The sequence below is a fragment of the Pinus tabuliformis genome, chromosome 9, assembly GCF_031772625.1.
Source record: "Pinus tabuliformis cultivar Carrire ecotype Pingquan chromosome 9, CPIR1, whole genome shotgun sequence".
Taxonomy (NCBI): domain Eukaryota; kingdom Viridiplantae; phylum Streptophyta; class Pinopsida; order Pinales; family Pinaceae; genus Pinus; species Pinus tabuliformis.
In genome coordinates this window covers 239,803,779-239,824,821 of record NC_142307.1, presented here as the reverse complement: position 1 = coordinate 239,824,821, position 21,043 = coordinate 239,803,779, and positions in this window count along the sequence as shown.

Below are 21,043 nucleotides of genomic sequence, written 5' to 3'. Positions count from 1 at the left end.
ATGCATCTTAGAGACCCTTGTCATGACCAGGTTAGCCCTGTAACTTCACTACCTTCTAATGTGTTTGGAGGTTGTTGTTACCACTAGATATTGGTTTCATTCATTGTTCACAGGTAGCAAACTTTCACTGCCATATTTTGTTGAGAAATATCAGGAGCCCTGAAGGAGGAGGGTAGGGTCAAGCCATGCCTCCATGTACTCGAATATGGAAAATAAATGCAGCCTTGTATCCATTTCCCTAGTCCGGGTTAAAATTGCAATCAACCCACATTACTTTCACTGGCAAGTATTTGAATGCAGAGCCAATGTAACAAAAGTTAATAGAAAATACAGCGATAAGCCCATCCATCTTGACATGATAGTATATCCAAGCCTGGTTTGGATGACACATAGACATATAGATCTTGGGAGTGTAGAAGCTTTTATAAGGTCTCAAAAATGGATGTGAGATCGAATAAATTAAGTATCATGATGTAATTGGAGGGTGGAGGGGGTCAGCCCTATCGGGACCTGGTTCTAGCCAAGAAAACCATCAGCAGGTTTCTCACAATGCTCTAGAATCTGGATTGGGGGTTATTGGACTGCAAGGAGGACCACTGTGTAGTCCAATCTGAGGTTGGGAGGAGAGTTTTCGTCTCTAGCTTAGTCACCCAGAGGTATGTGTCTATCACTCTAGTTGACCTTATGTTATAATTCCTGAAATTGTTACTGTGTCCAATGATTACATGAGACACATCTTCTTAAGGTGCAAGTATGATCACGTCTTGATGACACTTAGATTTCTAAAAAAGTGTATACAACTGTGTGATATAGCATATATGAATACATCTAAGAGTGTTGCTGTATTGATGTGTATGTTGGTGACAATATATCTCTCAGTGTGTGCTTTGCTCTATCTTGCTGTTCTGAATTCTCAAAACTCTGCTTCATATTAGCAAGAAGTATGACCTTTGTTCTTATGGTAGTGATAAATTGGTGTAATATTACTCATGGCGAGCTTGATAACATATAACCCATACTAGATGGTTTTAAATTTTAAGGTAATTGAGGTTACACAGACATACTTTTGTGACAAATGTTTTGGGTCACTGCTATGAAATGATTGGTTATTTTCCTGTGAGGTCTAGAACTCATGATTTTATGGAGAATCATGTTCTACAGATTAGTAACTACTTACAAGGATTGTTAGGTCCCATATATGTATATATATAAACTGGAGAATGTCAATAAACCTTAGCAGTTTCTTAGTACTGGTAAAGATGATGTGAGTTCCTGTCCAACTCCTATTGACCTAGGCACCATATTGTGTTTGATGCTTTCTATTTATTTTGTATTCTGCCAAGACCTGAAATGCTATTGGATGTGATATAAACATATATTTTTTGAAATTTCATACATTGTTCACCAATCTCTCCTAATAGACATTACATAGGATGAATTGTATTTGATCAGTCTCTCTGTCTAGTTTGCTTAAAAGTTGTCTAACTGGAATCCTTGAACTCTTGAAGTCAACATGGTGAATCTTGGGCATTAATCAAACTGTCCATGATATGTGCTATACACGGGTACTGTTTCGGTAGGTTTATTTAAAGTCAATCTAAATCTACATGTTTTATATGTGGTTATCCAAATTGCTGGGATAGGGCAACCCTTTTTGTACATTGAGTGCCATCATATGTTCAATAAAATGATGGACACTGATGCTTTAGTTTCTTGAAAACTGTTATCAAAGGATCACACCTATTTTTTGCGGTAGGGTGCCTCTTTACATTCCCAAGGCAAGCAGCGTGCAACCCATCTCTTTTGGAAGTGATGCCTCCCACTGTTTATGTACTCATTATTTATCTCACTTGTTCTTTCATGAATAATGCCATTTTATTGTTATTTCATAAATATATGTGTTATGTTGGGTTTATTATGTTGTTCTATCAATGTGTGCTCCATTTTTCATAATTTGTGGCAGGGGTTTCTTGTTTTGACACCTTCAAGAAATAAGTGAACTTTTTATAGGGATCACCTCCAGTTTTAGGTGATGCTTACAATTTTGGATAGAAGATACTGGTGACAATCTTTGGTTAAACTTTCTTCAAAGTTGGCATAAGAACAATGGAGGTGCAATCAATACAAGTTAGTGTTACTACCTAGTGCTAAAACTATTAGGGGATGCCAAGATAAAATTAAAGTGAACCTAGTCCATAGCAAATTAGACCTCTGGGAAGGTTATGGGTCCAATTTTCATTTCAGTTGATGCAAAATTCACATAGATTCAGCCAATACAAATTCCTGCTGCCGGGAGAGACTAAAAGCAACAGGGCTTGGCAAATTGAGCATACCTCCACTAGCAGATCCAAATAAGGGGGATACTTGTTACGTTTAGGAAGGGGAAAGTTAGATTGTTATAGGTTGAAATTACAGAGAAGTCAAAGTAGAAATCTTAGATATAGAAATTACATTGTTGTTATATATGTGCAAGGTCTACATAAGAATGGCATAAATTTTTATGGGAATATATATGTGTGAAAAGTATAGGAAAATTTGGATAATTGTTGTAAATGTATGGGATTGGGAAGTTGGGTTTTGGGAAAGCCCTATTTTTGCTAAGATGTGCTTCACATGAACCCTGATATTTCTAGTTGCTTTAAGAGCCGCTCTCTAGACCAGTATGGTAGAGATGTTTTAATGTCTTGTCTTATCTTTTCCTCAAATCATTTTGACTCGATCAAACTACATTAAAAATACTAGGGTGGAGGGGAGAGTTGTGTTACACAACAGGGGGACATGGGGGTCAAATGTGATGCACATGTTTACACCGTTACCTTGTATATGCAAACAATTTTCCCTTTTGCAGGTGTAAGGCCCTTAGTAGACATCGTTATACTTATTGTAGCCCCAATGCCCACTATCTCCTCCTGCAATGGATCCTAAACTTGTAACATGATTTTAAATATGATATTCACCATTAGTATGAACATTTTCACGGGGTTTTGAGGTTGTTTCTATGGACATATCATATATGTGAAGATGCAATTGAATGCAAAGAAGTTGAGAATATGCAAAATATTTGCAAGAAACCCTTCTCCAAGAGTTGAAACAAATCACACATTTTCCACCTGCAAACCATCACCTTTTACCTTCAAAAATTTACTCTCAAAACCTGCAGTAACACCCTACAGGACTATCTTTTTTGAGAAGTTGATTTATACAACTTGCAAACTGACCCCCAAGGTCACAATGTCCTGTACTGTAGCTTCCTTTGTAATGCAAATCTTTGAACTTGATCTTAGAGATTTAAACCTCCCCCTTTGAAGTTTATGGTCATCATCAATTTCCAAGTAATGGTATTTATCTTGGGCTTAGTGTACCACTTGTTGGATCAACGATGCTATCATTTCTTCCTAACATGGAACGATTCTATCTCTCCTCATATAACAGAATTTGGATTGGGTTTTTGCACTTACTTTTGATGCAACATTTCTTGTTGATTAGGCTTTGCATTTAACCAAGGTGATGTGAATAACTACCCAGGTTTAAATTGAATATGCACCCATGTGCAGTATGATGTCATTTTTTCCCATGTAACAAAGTTTGAAAGTACCTCACCCTCTGATCCTGTAGGCAAGGGTAAGATATTTTGTTTATCTGTTTTTTACTAAGTGGAGTGTTCACTATAAATATTGATGTTTCAATTTTTTTTATATAGTTTGTTTTGAGAAAGTCTGAGTAACGATATGAATAATTGTGAAAACTTATATTGTAACTTCACTGGAACATCCAAAAATATTTCAAAAAATTGAAGTAAGAACATGAATAACTATGAAATCATATAGACAAGGAATTATAAATTCATTTGAATATCCAAAGATAATAATTTATGTATCCAAAATTGAGTTGTTGTAAATTGATTTGTATACGTCATGCCTATAATTGATTATGTATGTATGCAAATTTATGAAGCATAGCTTCATTCATATATCAAATTTTCTGATGCACTTTGAGTTGTAGTAGACTATGGGAAACCTCCTCTGCTAGCACCAAAAAACTGTGAAGCTTGATCATAGTACTCTTTCCATGCTTTATTGTGTGGTAAATGGGTTGTTATTACATATGTCCTCTCCTAGGTTCCTTCTTGACAAAACCCATGAATCATGATAGTGGATGGAGGAAACACTTTTTTTTTGCAAAGCATGTGGAATTCCAAAGGGATCAGTGGGTGGAGGTGTGTCTCCAGGATCTCCTAGATGGCTTGAGACTGGTTTGATTTAACTGCAATGAAGGGTACGTGAAGAGATAAGGATGACACACTATGAGTTAATCCCTGAAGTTTGAAGTTAGACATTTGGACAAATTGGATTACCTCTTTATTGATTTAACTTGGTGAAAGAGAGACATCTATTTCTATTGTTGCATTATGAGACTCACGAAATTGCCTAAATTAGGTGTGTGTTTCCTGAGAAGAGAGAGACATTTGTTGCTGCATTATGAGACTGAAGAAATCGCCTAAATTGAGTGTTACCTGAGAAGGGTATGAGGTGGAAGATATGACTAGGTTGCCTGATAAGACGAGGCAACTTCAATTTTTAAAATCCATAGGCAAATTCAGTACATAAATCTATTTCCTCTCATGGAAGCTATGGGATATTTAAAACTTCAACATAGAAATCTAATGGCTTTGGAATAATTGGTGAGAAACAAACAAAAAAAGTGAGTTCTAAATGTTCAAATCCAGAATTGAGATTGCTATGGTCTTGTATTCCATTTGTATTTGTTCAATCTCCAAAGAAAACTGGGAAGTGATAATTAATGAGAAACAATCATGTTATGATCAACAAAGTAAAATTAGTTGTTGGGAGTAGGGTGCTTGAGCAATATTTTAGACTTTCAGCTAAATAAGTCACAAGGTTTATCATTATGAACATTAATGTAGGAAAGATGGTTCTTTTTGGCTGTGCAGAAAAAATAGATTTATAATTCAAAACCGTAGAAATGTTATCACGTATATCGAGAATGTTTATGATTAGATTTAATAACAAGGTTCCAAGTCATTATGACAAAAAAATCCCAATTATTCAAGACAAACTCAATTAATTATCAATTTAATAATAATAAAATAATTTCCATTTTTTCCTTATTACTTTATAAAAGGGATATTGTGTCCTTATTCTATTTTATTTCTTTGGAATTTTTGGCTAGAAACATTTATTTTTGGGTGAAATCTTGCTTTTTGTTTTTGAATTCAACTCTTAAAAAACCGCCACTATTATACAAAATTCACAAATCAAATTTTTGATTCCAATGAATTGTAAACAAATTGCGTAGGCAAATTTGACCAAACAAATATAGCCAAAAACTGTCGAAAACATCCACTACAACCTATAAAAATGCACATCGGACTGTAAACACACTTGGCCTCTTCGAATGCAATTATTTTTTCATTTGGTTCTTTGTTTGCTTATCTCAAATTCTTATGATGTGAGTCTTCTATAGTTGTGTTGTCTATGCCTTAACATATCGTTTTCTTATGTTCTTGTCACTGATAGCATCCATCCACTAACCAACCAACAATATATGTGTTTGGTGACCTGCAAAAAATTGACATGCGACATTGCCATGAAAACGTCCATGTAGTTGGAGAGAGGATAGAAAATTTTGTAGTGCATTACCTATGGTTGTGGGTATTTTTCCTATTCTATATGTTGTGATCCTTGTTAGGTAGGTTTAATTTTTAATTTTTGGAGGTTGTGGTGCTACTTGCAAGTAATTTATTATTTTTTGGAAATTTAGAATTCAATTATATTATTAAAGTTATTATGATTTTAAATATTTTATTTTAAAAAAACAGTTTTTTTTTTTAATAAATAATTTTAGTAAGCTTGGCGGATCCTTTCTATTCCATTTTAAAAAACTGGCAGGAATTACATAAACATCATCCATAATTAGATGGCCTCAACTTGCTCATTGGGAAACCATGTATGTTGGCCATTTGACAACATTATATGCAATCCAAAATCTGAAAAGCCTGAGAATGTTAAGCAAGGCTATATAAACCTGAGTGTCTATGCGTCTCCTATTTACTCTATGTCTATAACAGAAATATAAAAAATGCATGCTATTCATTTATACATAGAAAAATTAAGATTCAAAACTATTTTAAGGAAAATGATAATCATCAAAAGATTCAATTGGAATCAAGTCTTTGGCATTGGAGCCCGATAGTTCAGTTTGTGGAAGGCAGGGAATATGATTCTCAATACGACTTAAATGAGCATTTTGTTGTTGAATTTGGCATTGAATGAGTTGGAATTCCTTGTCGATTTCCTGTATTTTTGTTGCTAACTATGAAATTCCTTCAAAGCTGGATGTTAAAGCTTTTGCCAAGAGATTTTTTATCATCCAAAAAAGGTAAAGGGTCTACGGAAATGGGTGTATCGGCCTTTGGTATGGCCTGGGTTAGGGATGAGATCCTGCGATTCATTTAGCTCCAATTCATTATATGTTTCATGCTTCAATTCATTCTCCCAACCCAAAATAACCTAACGAGCATATGGGTGTGCATTAGTTTGCTAAGACAGAGTTTCTTCTAAGTCTAAATCATTGCTATTTCTGCGACCTTGATTTCGGGTAGTTCAAGGTTGAGCTTGATTTATAACACGACCACAACCCTAGCCCTGGCTATGACCTTGACCACCCCTTGCATCTCCCTCGGGACGAAAGAGTGAGGAGAAAAAACATTACGGAAAATATTGGACTTGAGGGCTGCACTTGGAGGGAAAGTAAATATGATAGATGGACTAACAACCCAATAGACTACAAACTCAAAGAGTTAGAGACCAAACCAACTGCAGGATACTATATGAAATTTCATTATATGGAAATATACCTGAATGTCTTTGTGTTAAGGAGAGAAAGCTCCTTGAGATTTAAACAAACTCTACTACCATTGATACCCTGCCAAAGGTTGTCAAAATAAAGCGTAGGAGTTTGTTGGCAAGGAAACATAACACAAAGAGGTAAAGGGACGAGGCTAGGAGGGATTGGTCCTTCAACTTTCTTGGTTGTTATTGGGAAATATGCAAAGATTTTTCCCCTTCATGCTTTGATCCATGCCCTTTAGTGCAAATAAAAAAAACAGAAAGAACATTCTCAAACACCTCCTAAAATTCCCATAGAATACATCAGGATCAACACTATATTCAATGACATCATCCATTTTCTTCAGTGCTTTCATTATGGAGTGAATGCAAAGAGATGATTGTATGCTCGAATGAAGGTTTGTGCAAAGCTGATTCAATGTGATTTGCAAACTCTCCTTGATTTGATGAATTCAGTGACACATCATGTAAGCCAACCTCAATTGGGTACAACTACCCAACTTTTAGATCCTCTTCACTCGTGCCCAACATAACAGTTTGAAAGTATCACAATCTAAAAATGTGAAGGTATGTAAAGTCTAATATAAGGGGGCCTATCTAAAAATGTGAAAGTATGTAAAGTCTAATATAAGGGGGCCTATCTAAAAATGTGAAAGTATGTAAAGTCTACTATAAGGGGGCCTATCTAAATGTGAAAGTATGTAAAGTCTGCTATAATGGGGCCTTCTAATGGCCCCACAAGTTGCCACAAGGGGGGCTCTTAACACCCCCAAAAGTTAGTACGAGGGGGGCGCCCAACGTCCCTAAACATTGCAACAAGGTGGTTTTAAACCATCCTCATAAGTTGCTACAAGGGGGGTTGTAAGCCGCCCTTGTACGTTGCTATGAGGGGGATTTTAAATTACCCACATAGGTCAATTTTCGAGGGGGTTTCAAATCGCCCTCAAAAGTGACTTTTTTTAGGCAATTTACAACCAACCTTGAAAGATGACTTTTGAGGGCTATTTCAATCACCCCTAAAAGTCACTTTTGTGGCTGGTTCATATATCTTAAAAAACCTTTTTGTTTGTCCTCACAATGCCCTTAGTCTAGCCCACATGAAGGGCCCTCATGCCTAATCAACCCAACTTTTGGGGCTTGACCCTGACGAAGCCAAGGAGAATTGAACCAACGCCTCATAACAGAGGGCCAATGACTTGGCAGATAGGCTTCAACCAACCATTTTGGCTACCCATCAACGCTATCTCTTCAAAAACCTTCCCTAAAAGGCTTGAAATTTAGAGGTGATGCTTTGAAGGGAGGGGGGTTCTAAAAAATTCCACCAAAAAGTCACTTTTCAAGTTTGGAACCCCCTTTGAAAAGTGACACATTTGGGGGCAGTTCATATCTCTTAAAAAACCACCCCTAAAAGGCTTGAATTTTAGAGGTGATGCTTTTAGGGGCAGGGGGGAGGAGGTGTGATGGAGGTTTTAAAAAATTGTAGCTAATGTTAATATTGCTTTTAATTCCCACCCGGATGCAGGTGCATTAACGGCGTTTTAATCGCCCTGCATGCGACAGGGGCAGCTGTCAAACCACTTGGCCGGATTTGGCAGTTCGCGGTAAGTGATATCAAGGCATTTATGGTTCATTCGGCTCGAGGTTTGCAGGTAGGGGATTTAATCATGGCGCGCCTTAATCACGGTTCATTAGATCCAAGTTCTTCAGGTATTGGTAATCTAGTTTTCCTCTGTTTGTTATGCCCTCAGCACCCCTGCGTAGCTCAGGGTGCTTGGAAGCACCTCTGGCTTCTCAACCGGTCTCAATCTGCCTGCTTCTGGTACATTGATTTGGTTTTTTCTGCCGGAGTCTGGTGTATTGAGTTGGTCTTCTCCGCCTGCGTCTGGTTTATTGATTTCGTCTTGTCCGCCTGTGTATGGTGTATTGATTTGGTCTTTTCTGCAAGTGTCTGGTCCGCGCATTGGGTTCATTCTGCCTTTGCCTGGTTTTTTCTACTGGTCTACTCCATCTGCAGCGAGTTTTGCATTTGGGTCTACCGTGCAGGGGTCTGGTCCTTGAATTGGTTTCAATCAGACTGTGTCTGGCCGCCTTACTCCCACCTTCAGTCTCCCTGTTCATACAAGCTGCCTGTACATCCTGTAATGGCCCGTCGACGCGGCGTCCCCCGGCGTGGTAGTAATTCAGGCGCTCGTGGAGGTTCTCGGGGTCGTGGTGGTTCTGCCCCTCAACGCATCACTCCTTTAGCCTCTGCCTCTCCATCCTCTCCGCCCTCTGACCATTCTCGGCCCTCCCTGAATAGCTCCTTTCAAACGACCCGGTTCAAGTTCAGAAGTAGGCTCAATAAGCCTCTCATCTCAGCCACTATTACTGTTATCTTCTCGGAGGAGGAAGATGAGCTTACAAGCTCGGATGAAACCTCCAGGGCTCAGTCTCAATCTCAAAATTCAAGTGATTTTCAGGGTGACATGGCTGGAGTTTTACTCAATGACACTTCCGTGTTGTACGAGGAGGGCCATCAGGAAGACCTTCAACCCCAACCAGCTTCACCACAAGAGCAAATTCTTGCTTGTGAGCCAGCGCGCCTTTCTGCAAGTGTTCTGAATCTTGTTCTTCCTCCAGGAGGTAGTATGATGGAAGCTGGAGACAATGTAATGGTGACCTGGGTTGGCTCCCCCAACCAGGCAAACATGGACGCGACAGGCTCTCCTCCACAGGTTTAAAGACTCCTGGCTCCAGTGTCATGACAGCAAGCTATCTACTGATTTCTGGTATTTGTGTGAAGTTCTCATGGTGCATGGCTTCTTTTGATATCAGCATGAAATATTACAGTCTCCAGGTCATAAGTCTGGTTTTGAATCTTTTTGTAATAGCGATTGTAAAGGACAGCATTTTTGTAAGTGATCAGCTTCCTCTGAAGCTTCGATCACATATAGATCAGTTTAGTCTTTGGTCTCTCAAGCTCACTACAATTCTCACTTCTATGACTCTCATTTTTGTAAAAGGAATGCAGTTTGCTACCGGCAATGGTCTATTTGGCGGAGGGCAGGCTACGGCCCCCTCAGAGGTTCAATCCTCTCTGTAAATATTTTTTCCTTTTTTAATAGAATAGTCTTTACACAGAAAAAAAAAAATTATTGCTTTTAATTCCCACTTTTGGAGGCACATTACGACCCCCCAAAAGTATTTATTTTGTAGTAGTGATAGTTATAATTTTTTTCTCCAGAAGTCATTTTTTTTAATGATTAACTATGCTTTGCTTCTTTCTAGGATATCCTCTCAAGCACATGTTTCAACCAATTCTCAAGTTCATTCTTCAAATTACTTTTATATTTATTATTGAGATTTATACTTCTCTAATCTTTTGTAAGAAAAGGTCTTTCATTTTATACAGGGTAGGTGATTCCTTGAGTTAGAGGAAAGGAATATCCTTCCCTCACTAGTAAAGGGATTTCTCTATAGAAAAGGAAAATTATTTCCTTTCTGGAGAGAGATACAAGGTTTTCCTTATCAATACCGATTGCATCACCAGCAGATGCATCGTCAACATTACAAATAGCTGGTGAAGTCTGTTTTTTAATCTTTGATTCTCGAGTAATCTTCTTGTTATTCCGAGGAAATCTTCGGCCTCTCCCCTTGGCATTAGCATTATGAGATACAACCTTAATTTCTTTTGGTTTTTTCAAGCAATCAATCAAGGGTGCTTCCTTAGAGATATTAGACACATCTGATAACACTGCACATTGTTTAAGGGGTTCAACAACAACACTGGATCCATAAATATTTGACTCCATTCCTACTTGCTTTCCTTTTGGTTTACTTTGGGCCGGTGGAAGAGGTTGAAGGGGATTGTTCAACGTGGACTTTGCAACCCTTGCCCGTGTAATGTGAACATTGGATGTCTGGGTTCCAGCCATTTTTAATTTGAAAAGTTGTGAACAACATGACTTTACACCTTTGAATTTGTGTAAACCTAGTAGCAAAATTCAGAGATCTAGTCGCGAAAGTTTACCAGTTATTGCAGCTCACCCAAAGTTCAACTAGAATGCTCAAATGTTAAAGTCCATAGTGAATTAAAGTGTGTACTTCTCAAACTTTTTTCTAATCCAAAATAGTGGTTGAGTCATATGCTTTATTACTAAGCTACGGTTGGTTTGAAAAAATAAATGGATATTTTTTTGATAGAATGGTCACATCTTTGGCTTCCATATAACGGCAATACTAATAAAATTAAAATAACAAGCAAGAGGTATATGAAGCACATGATCACTGATTTGAATGATTCAAATGTGTTCATTGTGTTCTTTAATTCTACACTTTTTAACTATTATTTTGACTCTCTTTTTTGGAAATTTATTGTTGAATGTTCACCTTTTTTAGATGTGTGTAATCAATCTAAGATCTTTCACTCAAATTAGCTTGTTGTAAATAATCTAAATATTATGCAAGAACATGTACAAAGTTATTTTCAAAATTAGTAAATTTAGATGTAAATTAGAATGTATGGTTTTTATTTTTTGATGGCTCTAAGTCGAGTTCATGTGAAAGGTCTAGATGCACTCTTCGAGATCTTAAAGGATATGAATATTTGATGTCTTGTCGCTTGGATTTCCCATGCACAAATAATGTCACTAAGTATGAGGCTTTGATACAAGGTCTTAAAAAAGTGATATATTTGGAAGTTAAATAGCTCCAACTGATAGGGATTTACAAATAGTTATCAAACATTTAGGAAATTCAATTCACTGTATTTTAATCACCTTAAGAATTATATAGATGAGGCATGGATTATTATTTCTAATTTTGATACATTCAATATTAATTATGTACATTGAAGTCAAAATGCAAATGCAAATTTACTTTCAAACACAACTCCTATATTTATACCACTGGGAAAATTTTCTATGGATATGTTTTCTAATGAACAATTTTTTAGGCATTTTATAACAAACAATATTACAAACTAGACATTTTTTGATGATGATGCCCCTATTTTAGAATTCCTCACATAGGGAGATACTTTTAGGGGATCACCATTGATGAAAATTGACATTGTGATCAAATTAATACATTGTCTCTAGATGCAAAACTAAAGAGTGAGAACTTATTTCTTAAATATGTGGTTCGAATGGAGAAGTATCATGACTCGGAAGATAAGTTCAAGGGGGAAACAAACTATAAATCCAATACCTATGCAATGCAATATCAGGTAATGAATATCTGTAACAAATAATACCCACAAATATTAATCTAGGTATTAGATACATGCCTATTGAGAGGGCTACATTTTTCATTTCCTCGAGGAATATACAGATTTTTTTCTCTTAGAATTACACTGATTCAAAGATCTATGACACTAGAATCATTCAGGATGTGATATAATTCAATAATTATATGATCCTATTTAGCAAACATTCTTAGATAGGTATTCAACAATATAATAACAAATGAAAATGAAACTCAATAAGTGTTTGGAGGAAAAAATAATATTTGTCATTCATCATGTGCTAGAATTCTTTTAGCATGCAATGTTGTTATGCTCTTGTATTTGTGCTAGTAGGAAATCTAGCACACGTAAGATTTATTGTACCTTGCAATCTTGTTATTGCTAAGATGATTATATTTGCGATAGAAGAAAATCTATTGTGTGTTAAATTTATTTTACCTTGGAATGTTGTTGTTGGCAATATAATTGTGGTTGTACTAAAAGTAAATCTAACATGTGTTGAATTTATTTAATCCTACAATTGTGTTATGTGCTTGTGGTTGTGCTAGAAGAAAATATAGCACATTCCAGATTTGTTTTGCCCTGCAGTGTTGTTGGAACCATGCTTGTGTTTATGTTAGAAGTAGTCTAAGAAGCACTAGATATGTTTGAAGCTATTATCTTGTTATGTTATTATTTGTGCTAAAGGAAATCTAACACTTGTTAAATTTGTTTCATCTTACAATGTTGTTATTAGGAATACACTTGAGTTTATTATAGAATGAAATTTAGCATGTGTTAGATTTCCTTTGCTTGATAATGTTGTTGTTGGCAATATACTTGTATTTCTGCTAAAATTAAATATAACACATGTTAGATTTTTTTCACCTTACGTTGTTTTTATGTGCTTGTGTTTGAGCTAGAAGGAAATTTAGCACACATTATGTTTCTTTCAAAATGCAATGTTGTGGTTTGAAATTTTGGTTGTTTGTGCTAGAAAGAAACATGATAGAATTCTTTGACCTTGCAATGTTATTAGAATTTTACATGTGATTGCGTTAGAAGGAAATTTAGCACATGTTAGATTTCTTTATTGCAATGTTGTTATTGAAAATATACTTCATTTTGTGCTAGAACTTAATTTAGTGTGTGTTATATTTCTTTAACCCTAGGGACAATGTTGTTATGTTCCTTTGTTTGTGCTAGAAGGAAATCTAGCACAGGAGATTTGTTTCATCCTGTGATGTGCTTTTGTGTGTTAGAAAGAAATGTAGCATGCGCTAGATTTCCTTGCCCTGTAATGTTGTTGTTGTCAACATGGTTGTGTTTGTGTTAGAAGTAAATCTATCATGTGCTATAATTCTTTCACGTTACAATGTTTTTGTCTGCTTGTGTTTATATAAGAAGGAAATTTAAAACACATTAGATTTCTTTCACCTGGCAATGTTGTTATTGGCAATGTGCTTATCTTTGGGCTAGAAGGAAATCTTGCATGCACTAGATTTATTTTACAATGAAATGTTACTGTTGGAAATATGGTTGCTTGTGCTAGAAGGAATTTAGCATGTGTTTTGCTTCCTTTAGCTTGCAATCTACTTGTGTTTGTGATAGAATGAATCCAGCATGCACTATACTTCTTTAGTCCTACAATGTTGTTATGTGCTTGTGTTTCTGTTAGAATAAAATATAGCATGTGTTAGATTTCTATCAAATTGAAATGTGCTTGTGTTTGTGTTGGAAGAAAATTTAGCATAGGCTAGATTTTTTATACTCTACAATGTTGTTGTTAGCAACGTGCTTGTATTTGTTGTAGACATAAATCTAACACATGCTAGATTTCTCACTCTACAATGTTGCTATGTGCTTGTGTTTGCGCTAAAAGGAAATCTAACACATGTTAGATTTTTTTTTACCTTGCAATGTTGTTATTGCTAATATGTTTTTCTTTGGGCGAAAATGAAACCTAGCTTGTGCTAGATATGTTTTGTCTTGTAATGTTGTCATTGGAAATATTTATATGTTTGTTTTAGAAGTAAATATATTGGAATTTTTTCTCACCCTACAATGTTTTTTTCCAGAAAAAAAGGGCGTAATTTTGATTAATAAATAACAAAATTACATGTTGTACTGGCTAGAAACCACATCATCAAGTCGGAGACCAAATGATAGGCAAGAGATAAGTAGAAGAAACACGATAAAAATACATGGTGGGGGAAGCTAAGCTTTTCGCCCCTTCTTTTTCTCTACCCTGCGCCATTCCCCTTGGGATGGCGTCGAAGAGACAAGAGCAAGATGGTTTCCTGCCTCCAATTTGACGATGTCCTTGTCAGAGTCTGAGTTATCTGATGTGTGGTTGCTCTTATTCCCACTGATGTCCCCCTTGTCAAGGATCAAGTCAGCCTGCACCTTGTGGTTCTTGGCATCTGATTAGTCTTGTGGAGATCTCCCTTGTGTAACAGGTTCCATTGGATTCTGACTTTCCTCTTGTGGGGATGGTTCATCCAGAGCTTCATCCTCCTCTTCTTCAGTTTCAGGTGGGGGGTATTGCCAACCTTTGGGTTTTTTCCCGAGATTCTTTTTCCTTCTAGTGTCATTTTTGGCTTCTGGACACATGTTGTGTAAATGCCCTGTTTGTCTACAATTCCTGCATCTAAAAGCTGTGTTCTCATAATCCAAGTTCTGTGTCCAAATTCGCTTATTATGAATTAATCGGATGCTATCCGAAAGTCCTTTGCTGAGGTCTACCTCTATGCATATGCGTGCGTAGGTGAAAATCCTTTCCTCTATTCTTTAGGGGTCCTTTTTTATGAACTATCCAAGGCTGTTGCCAATACCAACCAGAACTCTGTCCTCCTAGAAATGAAGGGGAAGGTTGTGCATTCAGACCCAGACTGGCATTTTGGAGACGACCATGGTGTTTGTGTCGAAGTCGGGGAACCAGGGAGTGGTAAACAGGTCCGTTGAACCCTAGAACCATGGTCCTTCCTGCAGAATCTTGTCTCTAGCTTCAGGGGATGGGAATTTTACAACAAAGAATCCTTTGGAGCAGAGGTGGATGTCGCATTCTAATGACCAGTTTGTTAAAATCCAATGGAAGAGCTCTACTAGTTTTGGCCAGAAACAATTAAATCGACAAATAATTGCTAGAGATTCAAGGGAGGCACATTACTCATCAGATTCTGGCAAATCAATATTTAATTATGGATTGTAATTTAGCTACTTCACTATATAGGGGTTTGGAGTGTTTCCTGCTTGTTTGGATGGTTCAGGGGCTTTCTTTTTCCCCTGTAGAATGTTCTTGAATGATAGACCCTCATGTGCTTGCTTCTGTTTTGATCATGAACCTAATTGTGTGCTGCCTCCCAGCCCTGTTCTACCCTTGGATGCAACCCCCCCGTGCATTCTTAGGTTTAGAATGATGGTGGAATCAACATGAATTTGATACAACGATAAGGACTGTTGGTCTTGTAGTATTTTTCCTTCAAAATTCAAGCTCTGTGAATGGTCAGGGTATCTGAATTTCGACATGATGCGTTGTTTCAGATCTAGAACTGTGTCTATGTTTTTGACCCAAAGTATGCCCGAAACCCCATCTGGAGTTTTTAAAAAAGTTTGAAAACAGAATGGGCTTACCTGGTTCACAGGTCCCGACTGATCCTTCGGGTGCGAGGAGGCAGCTTCACCTTTAAAGGTAGAGACTATTCGTGTAGGATGGTGAGGGTCGATCTTCGCCAAGAGTTGGATCGAACAGAGTGTCTTGGGCCTAACCGAGCAGGGGTATTTCAAAAACCCTTCATCCCAATAAAGGTTGTCTTGTAGCTTATTAGGGAGCCCGGAATGGTTCAGTCCCCATAAGGAACTCAGGGGCGTTAATATTTGGAGGGCGAAAGGAGCGCTAAATTCACCCTGTGGCCGCCGCAGAACCCCTTGCAGTTAGCCTCGGGCAAGAGAAGGCCGACTCTGTCTGTCTGTGTAATCGAAAAGCAAAACCCCATAAAAATTTGTCTCCTGTGTTCGAAGCTGCCCAGTTTTTGATGTCTGCCATAGTCGTCGGGGAGTCGAAATCATCTAGGACAATGAGCAGCTGCATGAGGATGACTTCGGGGGGTATTCCATAGGGAGCTCGTTGGGTAAGTCGAGAGGAGTGGCTGCACATGCCCGACCCAGTCCTTTCTTCCTTGCACAGGGTTCTTTGTGTCTGTTCTTCGGGCTCGCCAAGCAGCCAAAAGTGGCTGTTGAAACCTGAGATCCATTTGCACGCAGAGTAAACCCTAGCTCCATTCTCGCTCACCTCGCCCTACAATGTTGTTATGTGATTATGTTTGCATTAGAAGGAAATATAGTATGCATTATATTTCTTTCACCTTGTAATGTTTTTATTTGCAAGGTGCTTGTGTTTTTGATAGGAGGAAATCTAACATGTGTTAGATTTGTTTTGTCTAGTAATGTTGTCATTGGCAATATGTTTGTGAATTTGCACTAGAAGGAAATCTAGTACGTGTTATATTTTTTTTCACAATGCAATATTATTTTTGACAATATAGTTATTTTTGATAGAAGGGAATCAAATATTGTCTTGCATATTTTTATTTTGTAATATGTTTTTGTCTATGCTAGAAGGAAATTTAGCTTGTGCTAGATCTCTTTTTTTCTTGCAGTGCTGTTGTTGACAATATGCTTGTGTTTGTGATAGAAGTAAATCTAGCACATAGTAGATTTATGAGACCTTGCAATGTTGTTACGTTCTTGTGTTTATGATAGAATGAGATATAGCACATTAGATTTCTTTCATCTTACAATGTTATTATTTGCAATGTGTTTTTGTTTTTGCTAGAAGAAAATCTTGTGGGTACTAGATTTTTTTTGCCTTACAATTATGTTATTGGTAATATGTTCGTGTTTGTGCTAGAAGTAAATCCAACATGTATTAGGTTTATTTAGCCATATAATAATGTTATTTACTTAGGTTTGTGCTAGAAAGAAATATAACATGTGTTAGATTTTCCTTTACCCTGCTGTAATGATGTTGTTCACAACATATTTTTGTTTGTGCTAGAAGCAAATCTAGCACATGTTAGATTTCTTTCACCTACCAACGCTGATATGAGTTTCTTTTTTTTTTGTCCTCCAGAAGGAAGTGTGCAATGCTTAAATTTATGTCCCTTTCTAATGTTTCATTGGCAATGTGCTTGTGTTTGTATTAGAAATAAATCTAGCATGTCCTACATTTAATTTTCTTTGCAATATTGTCGTTGCAAACATGTTTGTATTTTTGCTAAAAGTAATTCTAGCACATGCTAGATTTATTTCACCTTACAATGTTGTTATGTGTTTGTTTTTATGCTAAAATGAAATTTAACTTACGATATATTTATTTCACTTTGCAATGTTTTTATTGGCAATGTGCTTGTGTTTGTGATAGAATGTAATATAGAATGTTTCTTTTCACAATGCAATGTTGTTGTTCGAAACATGCTTATGTTTGTATCATATCCCATTCTTAGGCCACGTATTCCATATGAAGGGCCTTCTAATCATTTTAGGGTTACATTTTTTATATTGTAACAATAGTTTATGTAGGCATGGACTAAAACCTCATTGTCTCTAAAAGGCAATGTCAAATTACATAAGCATGGAGATGTCTCAAGAAAGATTATTATTGTAATGTTTTTATTGACAATGTTTTTGTGTTTTTGATAGAAGGAAATTTAGCGTGCACTACATCTTTATTAGTTTATTCAAAGGGGTTTCATCTAATAAACTTCCCTCTAGGATGACATGGTGGTGGTGTTCTAAGTGCACGTTACCGCATGCAATTCAAGAACATGTGGAAAGGAGCCACTGTCGTGCTTATGTAAGAATGGTAGTATGAACAAGTTAGAAGCCAATGCACAAATTCCAAGTGGTAGTGAGGTGGCTAACTGGATAACCACGTCGAGACTATGTGCCAAATGGATAAATTGATGTCATGGCACTAATCTTGAAGTGACCATAACTTATGATACAGAGGTTAGATCAAGACAAAATTTATATCACCGAAATCATCTCGACGAGACGAACACAACGACATCATCCATTTGAAGTTTTGAGGAAGAAGAAAATGATAAAAAAATTTAGACCCCATTTCCATAATGATACTTTGGATTTTGGGTCATTATAGTAACTTCTGTCTTTCTGTTGGGTTGTGTTATATTCTTTCCATGACCAGCCCACATAGTTGACCGAGGGGTTAGAGGGGGGGGCGGAGCCCCCCTTTTGTTGCACCGATTGCATAGCAAGGAGATCACAGGGGGTTTGACGGGTGCCGGCAACCCCACTCTATGGGGTCCGGAAAATTTTGGTTTTGGACCCTATGTTAGGTTGGATGGACCCACCTATGGTTTTGTTCATGATTTTCGCACATGGTTTTGGACGCGATGGTTTTCGGTCCATGGTTTTGGACGTGATGGTTTTTGGTCCATGGTATTGGATACTTAAGCATGTATAAATATGTATTGTAACATTGAAAGGAACATAATGAAAAATCAAGCCGGTAGTCCCGATTTTGGGATCCATGGGAAAACCTCTGTGTATATGTGTTTTATGCGTTATGCTCTCGCATTGTTTACTTTTTGTGTTTTAGAATTCGTATGCAGGTAATTTCTGTACGGGGTTAAAACCTACATTTGGTATTAGAGTTGTTTTGGCTTCAAGGGGATGCCTTTGTTGCTGATGGGTTTCGCTCATGCCTGTGGTAGACCCTATTCAGTGGGAGATCTGTGAAATCAATTCTGGTAGTGAAAGAAGATGGCAAGTAGTGGAAAGATAGAGATCAATAAATTTAGTGGTGAGAGTATTGAGTTGTGGAAACTCAAGATGGAGGATCTGTTGGTGGATAAAGATCAATGGATCGTGGTAGATCTAAGTACTAAACCAACGGGAGTGTCCAATGAAGAATGGAAGAAGTTGGATCGAAAGTCAAAGAGCACAATACAATTGTGTGTCTCGGATTCAATATTGTTGAATGTATCAGCAGAAGCTACGGCGAAGGCTTTGTGGGACAAGTTAGGGACTTTGTACCAATATAAGTCTCTGGTGAATAAATTGTTCCTACGGAAAAATCTGTATAACCTGAGGATGAAAGATGGAGAATCGGTGACAGAGCATCTGAACACATTTAATACAGTTGTAAGTCAGTTAGCATCTGTTGATATTAAAATTTCATATGAATATAAGTGCATCAATTTGTTGTGTTCTCTACCATATTCATGGGATAGTATGGTTATTGCAATAGGTAGCAATGCAACTGCCTTGTAGTTTGATGAAATAGTCTCATCCTTGCTGACGAAGGAGATGAGGCGGAAAAATATGGAGAGCCAAAATGGTGATGCCTTGTCTATACGAGGACATTCCTAGAAAAGAAACAAAAATAAGTCATCGAGTGGGAGATCTAAATCTAGAGGGAGATCTAAATCTCTAGGAAAACCTGTAAAGCTGGTGTGCTGGAAATGCGGAAAGGAAGGGAACTACAAAAGGAACTGTAAATCTAAAGCTCCTGATAAAGGAAAGGGATCTAATGATGCTCCTTCTACAGAGGCGAAAACCACCTCAGATGAAGGTGGGGACGTGTACTTGGCTTCTTCAAGTACACATGTAGATCCTGAGGCATGGTTGATTGACTCAAGTGAATCCTTTCACTTCACTCCCCATAGACAGTGGTTCTACGAGTATGAGAAGTGTATGATGGTGGTGATGTCTTCTTAGGGGATGATTGGAAGGCTATAATCATTGGTCACAGAAAAGTAAAGTTGAAGTTGCAAAGTGGAAGGGTTAGAACACTTCTGGGTATTCTACATATTCCTGCATTAGCGAGAAATCTGATTTCTGTAAGCGAGTTGGATGATGCAGGTGTAAAAATAGTGTTCGAGAAGGATACCTGCAAGATGGTTCAGGAAGCACTGGTATTGATGTGGGGAGTTCGGATTGGAACTTTGTACAAGTTTCAACGTAGCACGGTTGTTGATAGGTGCAAGAGTTCTGTGGTTCCTAAAAGTGGAGCAGAAAATCTAGTGGTCTCTGGAGAGAAGACCATGCTGTGGCATCAAAAGCTTGGAAATATTGGAGAGAAGGGCCTTCGAATACTTCATGGTAAAGGTATGGTAGAATGTATGAGTAATAGCTCTCTGGATTTTGATTCTGTGAAAATTGTGTATATGGGAAGTAGAATCACGTGAGTTTCCCCTCTGGTGGTAAGAGGACGAAACAGATATTAGAGCTTCTGCACAGTGATGTGTTTGGTCCTGTGAAGGTTCCATCACTGGGTAAGTCTATGTACTATGTATAATTTATAGATGACTTCTCAAGGAATACATGGATATATTTCCTAAGAAGAAATCTAAATTCTTTGACAGTTTTAAAGAATTCAAGGCTCTAGTGGAAAATCAGACAGATAAGAAGATAAAGGTGTTGAGGATAGATAACAGTGGAGAGTTTTGCAGTAAGGAATTTGAAGAATTCAATAAGAGGCGTGGTATAGCACAATAGAAGACTACTCCATATACACCTCAGTAAAATGGAGTTGCAGAAAGAATGAACAAGACATTGATGGAAAGGGAAAAAAGCATGCTTAGTGGTGTCAGGTTAGGACAGGAATTATGGGCAGAGGCGGTGGAGACAGCATGTTACCTGGTCAACAGATCACCTTCATCAACATTGGAGGATAAAACTCCACAACTGGTATGGATTGGTAATAAACCCTCTATTTCACATCTGAGGGTATTTGGATGTGATGCATATGTACATGTTCCAAAGGAGAAACCAACCAAGTTGGATAGTAAATCTGAAAAGTCCATCTTTATTGGGTATAAGGATGGTTTAAAGGTTTATCAGCTTTGGAACCCAGTAACAAGGAAGGTTGTGTACAACCAAGATGTGGTGTTCAAAGAAGTGAAATATATTATTAAACATGAATTCCAACCAAAGGAACCTGAGA